An 11,727-nucleotide genomic window follows, 5' to 3' on the forward strand; every position below is an offset into this window, starting at 1 on the left:
TAATACATTTTTGCATTTTCAAAAAAGGACGCCAACTTTCCAGAAGCCAGCGAGAGGATAACAAAGTTGCAAGAGAGAAGAGCAAGGACAGGTAAGAGACAATGGCACAATCTGTCTAAATTTGAATGCTGGAGAATACACCTGAACATTCATATTCAGGAGTGTTCCTATACACCTATATATTCGGGGGGGGCGCTGCGGCCGTATTAGCCTAGGGCAGCCAGAACCCTTAATCAGGCCCTGATGCTATGTAATATGTCAGTGCTTTATACATAAAGGATAATAATAATAGTATTATTAATAATAACTACATGTTATAAACTGTGCACTTTCACTAGGGCCATGTAGGTGAAGGGGGATGGTTTTTGAATACTCTCCATTATTCCTATTGGTTACTTATTGTAAGCTAAAGAAAACCTTGTAACTGAGTTTTAGCCGGTGAATTCTAACTTGCTGGAGAATACAAACAATCTTATTAACTTTAGGTTTAAGGGTGTTTATTATGGTGGAGAGTGGAAGAGCCATAGTAAGGCCAGGAATCAAGAGCCAGTAGGGTAGTCATCCAGGGCCATGCATCTTGAAGTGTGCTGGGTGGACCACCTAGGTGCACAGGTGGGGAGAAAATAAAAATTGTGTGTATCCAATGTATTTGTAAGTGAGGTACTGATTGGTAGGTAATATTGGTGTATTTCTCCTTGACACCAACCTTGATAATAATCTAGGTTTAGCCACCCAGGTTCTGGTTCAGACTCTCTCCCCTCTTGTTCTGGTGGGTGAATCAGCAAATAGGTGTACCTGCAGGCTTAAAAACAACAGAATTCATGCAGTACAGTATAAAGGTGTACACTAGGGGTAAATCAAGTTCTGATTTTTTCATCGATTAAAAATCGTGGAAAATCAAGAGTGATAACCTGTGATTTTAGTTCCCAAGTCGGCAGATGTATTACGCTGAGATTTTTACTCTGACCTTCAAAATCGCTGGTCATCTCTGGCAAATTGCTTGGATTTCAAACACTCCTGTGTTTAGCAAACTCTCCTGTGTTTAGGTTAAAAATGCCATAGACAACACGCTGCTTCCTAGCTGCGTGATTAGTAAACACATTACTGTTACACTGCCTGTTTATAGAGCCGCAGGTCCCGCAGCTGTCAAAAGTTAAAAAATATATAAATGGTGTAAAAAAAATGTGTGGGGTCCCCCTGTCCAACCACTATTAACCCTAGTGCTGCCAGCCTACTGCTGGTTGCATAAAAATCGGGAAAAAATTTGCATGGGGTCACCCCAAATTTTAAAGCAACCAGCACTAGGCAAACCAGTCGGGGTGGTTGGCACTATAGCAGAGGCACTACACCTGGCAGGGGTCTCCCTGTCATAATGACATACCAACCCCAGGTCGTTAAGCACTGGGCTGGATTCCCTAGGGAGTGGGGTCCACAAAACAAGCAGCCTCCCCTCTAGGAATGCTGAAATCACTAGGGCTCTTCCTACACCCCTGGGTGGTTGGTGTAGGGTAATATCGGCTATTATAAACTTAAAAAAACAAATAGATGCCATTTTGTTATGTGGAACTACAAGTCTCAGCCATGGTATGTCATTATGGCAGGGGGACCCCTGCTGAGTATCCCACTGCTATAGTGTCACCCACCGCAGATGGTTTGCCTAGTGCAAGTTGCTTGAAAACCGGGGGAACCCCACGTAGTTTTTTTTCCTGATTTTCACGCAATCAGCAGTAGACTGGCAGCACTAGGGTTAATAGTGGCCGGACAGGGGGACCCCACAACATTTATCTATTTTTCTACTTTTCACAGCCGCCGGGACCTGCAGGGCAGTGTAACAGTGGTGTGTTTACTAATTACACACAGCTAGGAAGCAGCGTGTTGTATCTAACGATTTTTAAAGCAAACTCTGGAGAGTTTGCTTAATCGCAGCTTCATATATTTGAGACTTTATAGCTAGAGTGGCAAACACTTGGGACTTTGATCTCTAGCGATTTTTCAAATAGCGATTTTGACAGAAACACATCTCTGGCGATTTTACATGAAATCTCAGGTTCATGCATCTGCGAGTTTCAAATCTCCCGAGAAAATGGATTTTCAAAATCGCAGCTTGATACATTTACCCCTAGGAGTATGATGATCCAAGTCACACTTTTAAACTCATACACACTCCAAGAGGTGACACACACACTCTTGTTACATGGGGCAAGAAATCCGTTCCACTCATGCTTAAGCAGATATTTCATCTATTATGGAGGACTGTCTAAAAAAAGCCTGCGGCTTCAGGGATTGTTTTAAAAACAGCATGCAAATGAACAAAAAGATTAATAAGGCAAAATAAACCTGAATTATAAACAATCTATATTTATATGCTGGTCATTTGTATAATATGTTGTTGGGTGCTTGTAGGTGAGGATGGGCCCAACTAAGGTTTTGCACTGGGCTCTCTGGCCTCCAGTTATGCTACTACTGCAGGTACCAATCACCTCCAGAAGTCATTGCATCAACACTTTCTCCTTCCTTCCCAATATCTATTTTCTTCCAACAACTGCTCCTCTAATGCAATGACTGCACTAGAAAGCACAATAAATGAATGTTGTGGGAACAGTGACCAACAGAGGACCTTGGGGTACAAAGCTGGTGGCGTCAATGCCATCTCTGATGAATAGTTTGAATAAAAGCCCCTCTGAGAAAATGTACATTATTAATGATGTTTAAACTATTTAAAATATCCTGTTAAATACATTTTATGATAAACGATTAATAAAAGAGTTGCTGAATCAATATGACAAATCCTCTCACAGAGTGAATAGTGAAAGATTCACTCCTCTCTAGGTAACAACAAGGCAATCATTTTTACTAGTAACAGTAAAGATACAACCGATGAGGTTGGCTATGTTGAGGGAAGTAAATTAAGACAATTTTTTGTTCAGTTTCATTGCTAAAAATAAATATTCACCACTGTATTCATAGAAGATGACACCCCCTTCCTCCTCTTTTTTACTCCACTTATAACATACCCCACACATCACTCTCAATTTAGAGATGCCCCAAACTTGGCCCCCATCATGATTAATAAAAGAGTAATAAAGCAAAATAGAACATTTCAATAAATAGTATTTATTCATTGATTACTCTTTTCAAAAGAGAAATATAAAGTACACATTTGACAGACAAGGCACATGTGCGCATTCTGTCAAAAGCCACTAATCTGTATCTCTTAACTTGAACAGTCTAAATACCAGCTCTCCTCTGGTCTGAGGTCAGTGCCCAGGGATGGATGCCATTTTTTTTTGAATAATTAAGACTCTTCATTATTAATAATATAATAATAATAAAATAAATATATTAATAAGTTATAATTCCCCAAGAATTAATATGCCAATAATAAAGCACACATCAAGGTCTAGTATGCCACTTATAATGTCTAGCAAGAATGTATGTGTCAGTGATTATGCCTTGTAAATTGCCCATAAGTAATGTCCATGGATAGCAATATTTATAATTAGTTATAATTAGTTGTAATTAGTTATAATACCTAGTAAGACACTCAATTAGTGATCGAAGTAAGCCTGTATACAGTTGTATGCCATAGTGTCACTTCTCCTACTGCTTTGATTATAAAACTATCAATTCCATTCACTTACATTTTCCATACCATCACTTCTAAATTTCCACTTCGACCACTGCACCCAAAATTAATAATGACCATGTCTTTGCAACAGTATTATTGACGCCTAATTAGACACCCATAAATAGCATATCTTTAAATCAAGAAGTTGAGACACCCATTGCAAAGCCTGCTACCCAACATCTTTCCTGCCATGTAAAGGACAAGATTAACATTACTAGATAGAAATATCCTTCACAATCTCCCCCCTCTCCCCATTATCGCCACCAAGTCCTCCAGGTCTTCAATCCTGTGAATGAAGATTGCGCTCTTCTTTCTCTTGTCCTCTGGATGACATTCACTAGCGCCTTGTTGGTACAATATCTCCTGTCCTCATTCCTTACCCAAATGAAACTTCCAACTGTCCTTATACTCCTAATTTGGTTAATTACACTTTATATACAAAGTGACATGTTATAGAAACAATGACTGAAAGCTCTCAGACAATTATTTATAATGGAATCAGAGGGGTATATTTACAAAACTGCGCGTTTGAAAAAGTGGATATGTTTCCTATAGCAACCAATCAGACTCTAGCTGTCATTTTGGAGAATGTGCTAAATAAATCATAATTATAATCTGATTGGTTGCCATAGGCAACATCTCTACTTTTTCATACCCTCAGTTTATTAAATATACCCCATACTTTTATTGTTTTTGAAATATCAAATCCTGTCAGAACATATAAAAGCAAAACATTATTTAACAAGTGGTAATAACGTCTTAAAAAGTAGAGTTAAAAATATTTAGTTGTAGAGTCATGAACAGTCCCTGACATGCAAACACTCTTTATTTCCTGTTCCTGGACACAAGTACAATAGTAAATTGTTAAGAATGGTTTGGAGAACAACGTGAGAAGTAAACAACATTGTTTTAGGAATAATTCAGAAATTGTGGAATGTAATAAAATGAAGTGGCAGAAACCAGTTATAAGCACAAAATGTACAGAGCTTAAATTAATAATACAAATCATACGAAAGAGTTATGTAATTCATTGTTTTCAATGTTTTTAGGTACATGGAAAGTACAATGATTTTATTACGCACACTAGACATGCTTTCTATAAGCCTCTTAACAAACAGTCACTCAGAGTACAGAATCATAAAATGGAAAAGTAAAGTAGCATAAACATGTATTTTCCACTTGATAAAAAGGGTATATACATTTTTTTAGATGAAAAGTGGTAGTGTTCTCAAAGCTCCAGGAATATGCTTAGTTATGGCACGTATAATGTGTTTTGTTCATATTGGCTGCCACAGTAACCGGAAAGAGAATCCTGGAGTGAGTGGCTGTGTGTTAGAATTGACGTCCACTCAATATGCTTTAAAGGTTTTAACCTATCAAGCCAATTAATTGCTTTAAACTGTCAGGTACTTATAAATGTCAGCAAACATTTTGTGCTCAGCAAGCAGAAGTGATGATAACATAAAAGAGTGATCCTGGCAAAGCAACCTTGAGTAAAAAAAGGGTTTGTTTGCAAACTCGTCTGTTTTGTGGCTCGGCACAAGCACACCTCCCAACATTTACTCAGGCAAAATTGGGACAAAATAAGTTGCGCCCATGATCTGTTCAGGCCACAAGTCCATTTTAAATAAACACTGTCTCATTTTCTCAACAACACCCACTTTGTGATGAAGCCCCAACACTTCCTTGTTGTCCTACTCCTTTAGGGATCCATGAGTTGAGACTGTCCTGCTGCAAACGGGATGGTTGGGATGTATGGCACAAAGCCCTCTCAATATTAGAGACCTGTTTAGTAAGAGCCAGAAAGGCAAGGCTTTTGTTTTATGCTTGTTTCTATCCATACCTTTAGCTGTGAGCTAAATAAACATAACTGCTGGACTCTGCTTGTGTTTTCAATGTGGTGGTAATCGTTTTTATTTAAAGCGGCAATGTGGGGACCCGTAAGGTTTAGTGTTAAACACTTAACCCGACATTGCCGCTTTAAATTTCCATTGCCAGACGTCACGCTGACGTCAGCCTGCACTGACGACCACTTGTTGAATCGGAATCACTTGCTGTCATTATGGGACTTTCATCGGAAATGTCCAGCGTCGGCTTGAAGGTAAGTCTGTTTATTTTCACATCATTTTTTCAGCATTTCAGATTTTAGTTGTAGGGTTTAAAGTTGTCGGAATAGTGATAATAGTTAAAGCGTACCCCACCCCATATGTGCCTGATGTTGTATTCCTTGTCTACTCAAGGCAATAGTCATCCCAATGGCTTGATTCCCTCACAATGGTGCAGATGCTGTGACGCAAAAGTACAGCATAAAGTCAAATACAGCAAAAAACTTAAAGGGCCAGATATCTAAATTATTATATCTGCAAAAAAACTGTTTCCTGTGCTTTACTAAAGCTGTGCTAGTGCAACATGTACAGGCAAATGCTCACCAACTAGGCCTATGTCAGTCAGCAGCATATAAATATCAGCAGGCACAAGCAAACTTGCAAGTAAAGCAGCACCAAAGGAGCAATAGAAGTTAAATAGATGTTCTACAGGGACAACTAAAGACATCTACAGAAGGCCATGTCTCTCCCTGGTAGACCCTACTTCTTTAAGAGGATGGTGCAAGATTTGCGGCAATAAATGACACCTGAGACTGATGTAGTGCTGCTGCTCACACTCTTTGAAAGAGTTACTTAAAGTGATTGCTCCATTCCGTGAGCCGCAGAAAGCTTACTTTGATCTAAGTGAACATACTGAATGCTGCAAGTATAGATCCTGGCTCAGCAGTCATTCACCATAACTGTCTTGGCACAACAGGTGTACACAAGTATAAAGACAATCGAGTAAAGTCACGGATGTTTAGCCAAAACCATCTTGGGAGGATATAGCTACAGGATGAGGTTTTGTTGCCAGCCCAGATTGTCTAAAAGATGATCCATGTGCTGTATGCCATGCATATTTAAAGGAGGATGCAAATTAGCTGTTCTCACTGGTAGGCAATACCTCAAACACCAAGAACTTCCTCCTGGAGAGGACTTCCTACTGGAGTCATAAATAGCTGTTGCTGCTGCTGCTGATAATGATGATGATGATGAGTCTTCCAAGCAGTCAACTCCAAGGGTCAAAACAACATCAGCTCCTGGTAAGAATGCTCCTACTTTTAATAGGGCTAAGAAAGCTGGGACAGAACTCTTTGCTTTGCCCATAAGGCCTAGTAGTGAGAATGAATTAGGTATAAGGAACAGGGCATATAGTGTGTTATTACTGCCACGGTCTGGGTCATATGGCAGGAAACTGTCCTATTGCCCAGTAACCCATAGAATGTGATAAAGGGAAACATAGATCCTCATTCGCTAGACCTGCATATGCTGCATTAACTTATCCAGACAAAGAGGGGCAAGTATGTACTATCACAGCAGAAGGTCATCCTGTCCAAGCTCTATTGGACTCTCATAGTCTAAAGACCTTTGTATATGTTGGCCTGGTTAATACTGTCAAACATAATATCAAAGACTACCCCATTGCTGTAATTTCAGTTGAGATTTCCTGTGTGACCAAAAATTAAGAAGGTTAGTTATAAAAACTTAAGCATAATGTTATATAGATATGTGACTTTCCACTGTTCTGGAATGTATGGGGAAGGGCAGACCCGGCACTACCGTTTGGCAGCTTTAGGAAGCTGCCTAGAGGTTCAGGATCCATGGTATATGGTGTGCATAATACACTAGGTAGAGGTGGATAAAAAGGGGGGGGGCAGAGAAGGCAAGTGCCCCAGACCCCCTCTCTCAGGGAACACCCAACCGAAGTACTCCTGTAGTATTGGCTGAAGGGGTGCCAGTGGGGGACAGTTTGGTATCGGGTGCTGACTTCATGCTGCTGCGGATCATATTCATCCCTTCCTTCCCCCCTTCCGCTAGGTGTAGCTGCCTCCTCCTATGTCCGTCACTGACACATGCCACATGAGGCATACACCACATGAGAGGCACGTCGTTCCATGTGTGCAGACTGCAAGAGAGGGAGACAGATGAGTCTGCCTCCAACTCGGATGGAACAAGGTAAGTGTGAGGGAATGGGGGGTGTCTATATGTAATGTAAGTAGGAAGTGGGCTAAAAATTTAATGATGGAGTGTAGGGGGTATTAATTGAATGGAGGGTGCTAATGTTTTATTTGTCAGTTGAAGATGGGGTAGGTTGGTTTGTGGTCTATTTATTGAATGTGGGGCTGAGTTTGAGGAAAATGAGAGCTATTTATTAAAAGAGAATATGCATTGTTTAATGTCAGGAGTGGTTGTGGGAAATAGGTATATTTATTAGAGATGGGCGGGTCCGGTTCCCCGAGAACCGAACCCACCCGAACTTTGGGTATCCGAGTACCGAGCTGAGTAGCTCGGTATTCTCCCGCCCGCTCCGAATCCAAATCGAGGCCGAACATCATCGTGACGTTGTCGGATCTCGGGGCTCGGTTCTCGCGATACTTGAAGATTATAAATACACGCCTCCACAGCAATCCATCGCCATTTGACAGAGGGAGAGAGCAGGGTGTAGTCACAGGCTGATTAGAGCAGGGACAGAGAATCCAATATTCTTATTCATTAATTGTTGTAACAAAAATCGCTAGAGAAGAGAGGAGGATTGAGGGTTTTTTTCTTTTCAATATTTGGCACTCCCCAGTGCTTTTGGGGTGTCCTCCCTAATTGTGCATAAATATTTCTGGCTGTCAAAATTACTATCTGTCAGCAGTATCTACCAACTAATTTTTAGCACTCCCCAGTGCTTTTGGGGTGTCCCCCCTAATTGTGCATAAATATTTCTGGCTGTCAAAATTACTATCTGTCAGCAGTATCTGCCAAATAATTTTTAGCACTCCACAGTGCTTTTGGGGTGTCTATTAACACATATATATATATATATATATATATATATATATATTTATAAACAAACAGATCTATAAACATTTACAAGGAGCTATAACCACTCACAACACATCCACACCACTACACACATATTAATAGCAGTATACCGCAACAAGAGCTATAACGCTATAACTGTAAACCACTGGCTGCTTTCAGCAACCATTCAAGGTATACTTTCTATTTTCCTACCCTCCCTCCCCCATAACAACCCCCTCTTCTCTCCACACATGAGCACCAAATACAACCAAGAAGTTCGACCGTGAACAAAGTAAAAAGGAAAGGGAGGAACAACAAAAGAAAAGGAGTGTTCTTCTAATCTCCCTCCCATCTCTCTCTTAGCTGTTTTCCAGACACAGCACCGAAAAAAGGTTCTCCATACCTACACCACCACACACACCACGTATTAGTTGCACCACAGCAGAAACCCAACAAAGTAAGGAACCCACGGGAACCGGAACTCCTGCATCACCTGATAAGGCAGCAACCGACACACCACCAATACAACACATATACAAGGTGATCCCCTCAGAAGGATCCCTTTCCCCTCTACTAATTTAATGTTGAGGCTGATTTCAGGGTGGGAGGCCTAATTATTAAACATGGGTGCTATTGATTTGATGTCAGTGCTGGTTAGAGCTTTATAAATTTCATTTACCTGTCTTTTTACAAATATCGCACCAACATTCCAGGATCCAGACAAGTAGCAACTGAACTAAAGACACTAGCAGTCACAGGTAGTGATAGCTACAAGAACAGACAGGAGAGAGCAGGCCTGTCTGCCAACTGTCCTGAATCTAGTGAAGCAATTATGAATTTTGGTGACTGTCCTGCTTAGTCATGATTTGTCCAATTGCAAGGACAGTTGAGAGGTATGTCCCACTTCATACTGTACTGTTCAAGAAGGTTAAGCTACGTTCATCTAACAGAAGTGCACACACTATTGCCTGTGTATTTAACTAAAATGAAAGCCATATTAGAATATAGGTCCCTCTCTTCTTATGTGCCCCAGGCCCCTCAGAAAATTAATCCCGCTATGATAAGGGATGCCTGAATGCCAGCCCCCCCCCCCCCCCGCCCCTCCCACCATGGTGCATCATGTGCACCACATACTCTGATCGGTCAGCAGCAGGGGCTGCTGAGCTGGAAGTAAGCCAGAGTAACAGAGAGAGCGCAGTGGAGAAGAAGACAGAGCAGGAGGAGACAGGGAAGGGGTAAGTGCAGTGAGTGTGTGCTATGTTAGTCGGGGGCCAGGCTGAGAGAGGCAGTACCATCATTATATGATGATCTAAGGGTATAATATGACTGCATTATGTACATCATGCAGCTACTTAATTAATACAGTCATACAGGGCATTATGGAACTATATTGGAACATAGATATATGGAGCAAAAAAGATGGGGGCTTTATGGAACTATTTTGAACATTATGGAGCTATGTGGGGGCATTATAAAGTTACATGGGTAGGTTGTAGACCATAGGAGACATTTTTGATCTATGTGATGTGAATACAGAGCTGTACAGATGCATATGGTGGCGCATGTGGATAAAATTGGGATGTACTGAATTTGTTGAATATTGGGTTGTATATGATATGTACATAATCTATCTATATGGGCAGTTGGGTCTAATGTGCACAATATTTACATTTTGTTAGACCATATATATTACATATTCATATTTTCACAATACCGTATACTGTAGGCTCAGGTGCTAAGTATTTAGTTTTAAGAGCAAAAATATTGTCTTTGTTGCCATAAGATGGGTCCCAAATACATAATTACATACATAAATACCAAATGAAAAGAATTGGGACACTTAAAGCTACAAATCACTAGAAAAATTACAGTTGGATATAATACAGTCATGGCCAAAAGATTTGAGAATGACACAAATATTATTTTTAGCAAAGTCTGCTGCCTCAGTTTTTATGATGGCGATTTGCATATACTCCAGAATGTCATGAAGAATGATCAGATGAATTGCAATTAATTTCAAAGTCCCTCTTTGCCATGACAATGAACATCATCCCAAGAACAATATTTCCACTGTATTTCAGCCCTGCCACAAATAGACCAGCTGACATCAGGTCAATGATTCTCTCCTTAACACGGATGAGAGTGTTGATGAGGACAAGGCTGGATATCACTCTGTCATGATGATTGAGTTAGAATAACAGACTGGAAGTTTTAAAAGGAGGGTGGTACTTGAAATCATTGCTCTTCCTCTGTTAATCATGGTTACCCACAAGGAAACATATGCAGTCACCATTCCTTTGCACAAAAAGGGCTCCAGATTGTTTAGGGCATCTGGAAAACGACTGTCTGGAGAAGGAAAGTTGAGCGCTACCATCAGTCCTGTGTCATGCCAACAGTAAAGCATCACTTACAATTTTGCCTAGGAACACAGCCATGAATAAAGAATGGTACAAAAGCATCCTTCAAGAGCAACTTCTTCCAACCATTTAAGAACAGTTTGGTGACGAACAATACCTTTTCCAGCATGATGGAGCAGCTTGCCATAATACAAATGTGATAACTAATTGACTCGGAGAACAAAACATCAAAATTTTGGGTACATGGCCAGGACACTGCCCAGATCTTAATCCCTTTGAGAACTTGTGGTCAACCCTCAAAAGACGAGTGGACAAACAAAAAACCACACATTCTGACAAACTCCAAGCATTGATTAGGCAAGAATGGGAAGCCATCAGTCAGTATGTGGCCCAGAAGTTGATTGACAGCATGCCAGGGCAAATTGCAGAGGTCTTCAAAAAGAAGGGTCAACACTGCAAATATTTATTCTTTGCAAAAAGTTCATGTAGTTATCAATAAAAGACTTTGACACTTATGAAATGCTTATAATTTTGCTTCAGTATACCATATCAACATCTGACAAAAAAGTCTAAAAGCACTGAAGCAGCAAACTTTGTGAAAACCAACCCTTGTGTCATTCTCAAAACTTTTGGCCATGCATGACTGTATATATGCTATAGTGGCATAAGATGGTGGGGACATTAGGTGACATATGGGGGCAACTAGTACAGTGGAAGGTAACTCGGGGGAAACTGGTACAGTGGATAGTATGTGGGGGACACATGGCATTGTGAAGGACATAGATGTGAACCCCTGTACCTGGGAGGTGAGTGCATCTGATTTTAATTGCATTGTAATGGTGTTTGAAGCATATAGGTTAGTGTAGGA

Source organism: Mixophyes fleayi, chromosome 5 (genome assembly GCF_038048845.1).
Source record: "Mixophyes fleayi isolate aMixFle1 chromosome 5, aMixFle1.hap1, whole genome shotgun sequence".
Lineage (NCBI taxonomy): Eukaryota > Metazoa > Chordata > Amphibia > Anura > Limnodynastidae > Mixophyes > Mixophyes fleayi.